Here is a 6,606-nt window from a genome sequence, read left to right as displayed (position 1 = left end):
ATTTTTCCATTTCTTCCCTTTGTGCTGTGGGGGGTGACAGTTCATTGGGTTCCCATGCAGAAGCTGCTTTTCTTGCTCCTGTGGGTCTCTGGGTCTGTGCTGGAGAAGAAATGGTACCTAGGAGACTGAGTCAAGTAAAATAGAAAGAATATGAGTGGAAAAGCACTAGAAAAATAGCAGAAAGGCTCTGGGCAAAGGGAAGATCACAGCCTGCCATTATTTGTAGCTTTATTTGGGAAGTTTTAACAGCTCATCACTGTATAGACACGAGCTCTCACTCATGCTAAGACACCCAGGCAAGCTGATCAAACTAATTAATATGTAAGCAATGTGTCACATGCAAGGCTTTATTTTTGCAGGCAAGTGTGGTCTTGCCTTAGCCCTGAATACATTGTGATCTATTTTTTCCCTGCCTCTTCTGCAGGGTGGGTCCTTCATACACCCATTTTTCTTTCATGACAGCCTTCTGTAGCTTTTTGGAGCAACTTCTCTAATTCAGGGGCAACTTTGATTCTGGTGACATTTTCTTTGCATCCTAATGCCTGTTTCAAGCCAGATCACTGAAGGTCAGACTCTGTGTTTACACTATGAGTCTGAACTGGGACATGTGAAGGGGCAACACAAGCCGAACATGCTTTTGGACCATGTTGCTGGGAGTACCATGGGCTTGAAACATCCATGCAGAGCCTGGACGCTCTGTAAGGCAGGAGAGAATGCCCAAGAGACGTGCCACTGCAGACCACATCAGCAGCCCTTGGAGATGATTTCCCTGCCTGACTGCTGTATTCAGGGCAGTTTCCTTGCACGGATGCTTACCGAGCCTCCAAAACCCTTTGGTATGCAGAATCATAGCTCCTTGCAGACTCAGGCGCACCAGCTCAGGGATCAGTTGTTTTGGTTTTTTTCCTGGCCAAATCTGACCTGAATCAGCCTGGGCTCCTAAAGAAGGTTCAGAGGCAGTGACTGAATTGCCACAATCTCATTTCTGCTGTCCCCAAGTTTCTAATGCTATCTGCAGCCTCATGCGTCCTCATTCCCTCCTCCTCCAAACCCCACTCCCAACACCTCCAGTGTCCCAGTCCTCCGTTAAGTGACTCAGATCTCCAGACCAGTCTTATTGGAGCCCTAATTAGCTGGCCTGGGTAATTGCATTGCCCCCCTCAGTTACAGTAGATCAGCCCAAATGGATTCTGCACCCCACTGCTGCTATGGGTCTGGGGCTACCATGCAGGGCTCTTCCCACTGAGTCTTGGTGCAACCCAGTACTCCCGGTTGCCCCCAGCCTCCATAGCAATATGAACCTCGTGCTGAAGACTCTGCTGGTGGGGAGATGGACAGAGGCCTGCAAAAGGAGAATCTGCTCCAGTGGCAATGCCTTCTCCAGCATTATTCCCACCTGTCTGAGAGGAGGGTCTGCTGTGGCCAGGCTTGGCCACTGTCATGGCTGTGACGTGTCCACCAAGAGTAAAGGCAAAAAAAAAAATCTCTTGAGAGGAGAATCTGGTGCTGGCCAGGCAGGGTGCCAGGCAAGAGTTGCCTCATTCATGCAGTTAGCTGCTCTTTTCCTAAAATATCCAGCGAACACATATCTGTCCCATGTCAAATTTACCTCCTGGAAATAATAGCCCTACACTCAGTGGAGTTAGACAGGGATAAAAGAGCTATGTACCTGCAGAAGTAAGATTCTGGGTTAAATCTACACCTGGTGTAAACAATCATACACTGAACATCAGTGTCCTGCAAGCACTTGTGGCCTCACTGCCCACTGGGTCAGGCCACCACAGCCCACACCACAGCCTGTCTCAGGCCCTGTATTGGGCACACTGCAACATGTACTTTGCTCCTTGGCATGTCCTCCTGACAGGGACAAAAAAGATCCTGCTCCTCGATGGAGCTGTGACATCTCACCAGCTCTCATCTACCTCGGATACTGGAGGAGACATCGCTGTGCCAGGGGAGGTTCAGACTGGACATTGGAAAAAATTTTCACAGAAAGGGTCATCAAACACTGGCAGAGGCTGCCCAGGGATGTGGTTGAGTCACTGCCCCTGGAGGTATTTAAAAGATGGGTAGATGAGGTGCTCAGGGACATGGTTTAGTGGCAGATAGGAATGGTTGGACTAGATGATCTAAGAGGTCTTTCCCAACCTAGTGATTCTATGATTCTGTGATTCAGAACATGCAAGCTCTGCTCCTGGCATCTCTCCTCCGGCTCAAATGGGTTCCTGGAGCCCCCTCGTGGCCCTTACCACTGAAGAGGTCCCACCAAAGCCATCATTAGGGTGCTGCTGGTGGGGCCCACAGCACCCTGCTGTGGGGTCTCTTTGCCACCCAGACGCTAGGGAGGCAGCAAAGACCCGCATTGGGGATGTCAGTGGGGGACAGGACCTGAAGGTGACAACAGAGACAGTCAGGAGACTGACCAAGGCAGATAGTCCCATTGCAAATTCATCTCCCTGCTTTGTCATCTTGGGATGAGACAAGTTCTTTGGAAAATTTGCTGTCCCCTGCCCTTGGAGTCTGCTGCACGGTGTGCTGTGACAGTCCCAGGTAAAAGTGGTCCAGACCTGGAGGGATGGAGAGGGAGGATGTACAGGCATGGAAAAAGGGAGGCATGTGACAGTGGGAAAAAGAAGACGCACATAGATGGAGAAGAGAGGTTACACAGAGGTGGAGAAGAGAGGTTACACACAGATGGGAAAAGGAGGGTGATGGCAAAGGGATGCTCTGTGGAGAAGAAGGGAGGAGAACCGCTGGGAGGCAGCGTGCCCGGAGGCAGCGGAGTCTTGCTGCCCGAGACGTGGGGATGTCCGTGTGTCCCACGGCCCCGTGTGCCACTAGATGGCACCTGAACCTCTGCCTGGGGAGGCTGTGGGGACAGCGGCCAGAGCGCGGCGCGGGGTCCCCGGGGGCGCCGGGGCAGCTCGGCAGCGCTGCCACCCCTGGGGGCTTTCAAAACTGCGCCTCGCGGGCTGCCCCTCCGGCGCTTGCCCTGCAGCAAGGCTCAGCCGCGGCCGTTTGCAGCGATAACTTGCTGAGATATTACACAGCATCAGCTAGAAGGCACCTAAAAAACCCAGATATAGTGCACTATCAGCACAGCCCAATGGCTATTTGCAATAAATCGATGCTTCATTTAGCTGCAAGAGAAAGATCAGATCCATAACACTGTGGGTGGAAATATTAAGCCTTCTTTTCCCCCTTTTCAGCCTCATCCTCTGCTCCTACATGCAAACTGTGAGACACAGATGAGGGGATGCACCCCAACTATCAGACCCTGTTCACAACTGATATGAGATGATATTGTCTCAGCAACTTGGCACTCCCTCCTCTGCTGAGACTGGCAGATGCTTAGAGGAGCCCAAAAGGATGCACAGAGGAAAAAAAACATATAACATGGAAACGAAACCAGACAAATCTTGATTTTGTGTCATATATTGGTCCGATCAAATACATCTCCTACTGCAGCGTCCCAGCCACTGCATTACTGTCACCTGGAAAGGTCCTAGAGTTGTGACTTTGTGCTGGTATTTAACCATGTTTGCTGGCCGTGACTTTGATGGGTGTTTTGGCATTGCTCCTCTTCATATTTCACTGGAATACTTTTGAGAGAGTGAGATTTGAGGTGCTGAAGCATTACCCACCATGATGAGATATAGCTTGGCTGTGCCCATGCCATTGCTGAAGAACAGGCACAAGACTTGTGAAGGGTTTAGGCACTTAACACCCGCAGAAGCAGGCAGGTGAGTATCCCTTGCACATCTTTTCTTGTCCAAGCCCCTTTCTCAGTGGCAAGTGAGTCACCGGAGAGCTCTGAACCCTGTAAGCATCCCACAATGGCCAATACCTCTCTGTGCAAACCAGTGTCCTTTCAAAAGGCAGCATACAGTTGTAATGCTTTCAGACAAGCCCAGATTGCTGTGATATCCCCCTGACCGAGCAGCTGTGAAATTGCAGCGGGGGCAGAGCGTGGCATGACTGAAGTCATTATGCGGGTGGCAGGGGATGATAGCAAATCTGCAGCGTTGGAGAGGACTGCATGCTGTGCTGTGTTCTGGAGCACAGATAACATGCGCTAGCTGAGCTCAATCAACAGTTTGTTTGCAGGACCTCGTTTCCCTGGGTGAAAAAAAAAAGCAACAAAACCCTAGAAAAATCCAAGAGCACTGTTTCCTTCTCTTTTTTTTGTTTCCAAAAGTTTGTCCTGGCTGAAGCTGGTGGGAACCATGGCATGAATCATTGCTAGCCCTGGTAGCCCCTGCTCACATGCCTAGGGTATATTTTTATTCCTGTATCTTGTAACTCCCAGAATCTGGTTCTGCAGCCCCTGTTCTGGGTGTGTAACACCAAGCCTTAAATGCAGCTTCTTTCCAGTCTTGGGAAACCTTAAAAGTAGCAACTTGTGGAACCCAAAGCTTCCTGCCACCAAAGGAGATGGATGTCCATTTTCCCTTGGTGCCAGTAGACCATTCAAAGCTCCCCTAAGGGGAAGATCTCTCTGCTGGGTTGCAGCAATCATTTAAAGATGTGGTTGATGGTGAGGCTGTGGTGGACGAGGAAGCCTGCAGGGCTTTGCTAGCTGCAGCGATGAACAATCCTGTCCCTGCAGGTGATGTGCTGGGTCAGCTTGCCTTCTAGGGTCTGGAATACAGTGGCACCAGGTAGGTCGCTGACCAGGGAGCAGTTCAAGTGGTGGTGCCATTTGATCCTCAGTGGAGCTGGATCTGGCAGCAATTTGCTGTGTGTCTCTAGGGCTGGGGACACTGCCCATATATACTATGACCAATGCACATTTATGCTCCATGCCCCAGCCCGTGTTTCCTCGTTAGGAAATATTTTCAGTGCTGATGGTGTTGTCCTCATGATGTTGGCTACCTCAAGCAAGATGGCCTGGAAAGAAAACGACTCAAGGAATGTATGGAGAGATGCTACCATGACATCCAGCACTTCTGGATGTCATGATGACATCCATGATGACAAAACTGATGACAAACTCCGAGTGCTGGACTGGTTCAGCAATGAGACAGCTCTTCTGGTACAGGCGCCAGTGCCAAGTGACTTGTTTGCATTTAGGCAGGAGTGGAAACAGCCCCTGCTGCCACCAGCACGAAAACACCCATGACTGCAGGGCCTGTCAGTTGCTCCACAATTTGCCCCTCTTGCTTCTGACATGTGGCCACCTCTGGGGCAGGACATGGTTGCTGTAGAGCTGTTAATGTTGGAAGGTAATACAGACATATAGGGAGGTGGCAAGAAGAAGGTGTCTCAGACAAGCCATTCGACTGCTGATGCTTGTGCACATCATGTTACTGCTGAAGAGACCCCCCAGGTTGTCACACCCCAATCTGGATGGGTGCCTCATCTGAGAAGCTGCACCTCACACACAGCATGGCATCCAAGGCTGGGGCCTGATGTCCTCTACCTTAGTTTCCCTCAGTGCCACTTTCTCATGGTGAGTCTGACTGTCAAGACATGTGCAACGGTCTGGCATTGGAAAGGTGAAGCCATTAGTCATAATGGCAATACAAAGGTTGAGGTCATTGCTCTGCCGGCTGATAAAGATGCTTCCCAGAGCTATTGCCCCTAATGTGGCTGAAGGGTCAGCTGCCCCAGCCCTCCAAGCACACCCATCCAGGAAAGGTCTAGACATTTAACCCTTCCAGTGACCATCCTGTGGAGCGGCAATATGAAGACTGGAAACTCATGGCAATGCACAAACAGTGAGATAGGAAAGGACTTGGCAAAGGATGCAGGGAGAGGACTGCAAGCTGTTTGCCTGCCTCTGTGCATTACTCTAAACCAGCTGGGAGCAGTCATTCTTCATGTGGGCTGCGTGGGTCTCGCTGTGAAGTATTATCTACAAACACTGGCTCTGCTCTCATTAAGAACCTGTTAATCATCCACTGCTTGTCTTTAGGAGGTGTGCAGAGACCTGGCGAATGGCAGGCGATGCACAACATGTTCTGTAGGCTGGAGGGGTAATATAGCTTATAGATCATATAGCTGGAGACAGGAGTGCTGGGTGGATTTTAACAACCCACCTGCATTTATAGGGCACAGCAATGGGCCATTAGTTATCTTGAAAATCTGCTGTGGCTCGTGTTTTTATGCACAACCACATATAAAACGTCATTCAAGTCACGTTTCAGCTCTTACTCATGCCTCAACCAACCACTCCAAGACACAAAAACTTGGCTGATGAGCTGTAGGTTTGGGAGAAGCAGAAGATTGTTAGTCCTGAGGGCAGTGAGGGCAGTGAGTCCTGAGGCAGAAAGGGATGGTGCCCTGGGCTGCATTTGTGGAGAGCAATTTCTGCATTATTAATTCACGAGTGAGTTCTTTGGGGGCGTATTTCAGCACAAAAATTGATACTGAATATTTCTAGCATCACAAAATGACTTCCACACAGGTGATTTCACCTGCTACCACGATGCAGCCGCTTCTGGGGCAGAGTACAAGTACCAAGAGCACATTATAAGAGCAGTATTGGAACAGGGCAGGCGGGTAAAGGGTGAAGTCTGAAGCCAGCACCTCTGTCTGAGACACCATGAGGCAGTGACGCAGACACACATTTGGCCTTGCTTACAGATAGAAGAATGTAAATAT

Source organism: Cuculus canorus, chromosome 9, assembly GCF_017976375.1.
Source record: "Cuculus canorus isolate bCucCan1 chromosome 9, bCucCan1.pri, whole genome shotgun sequence".
NCBI classification, from domain to species: Eukaryota; Metazoa; Chordata; class Aves; order Cuculiformes; family Cuculidae; genus Cuculus; species Cuculus canorus.
This window is presented reverse-complemented; position numbering follows the sequence as displayed.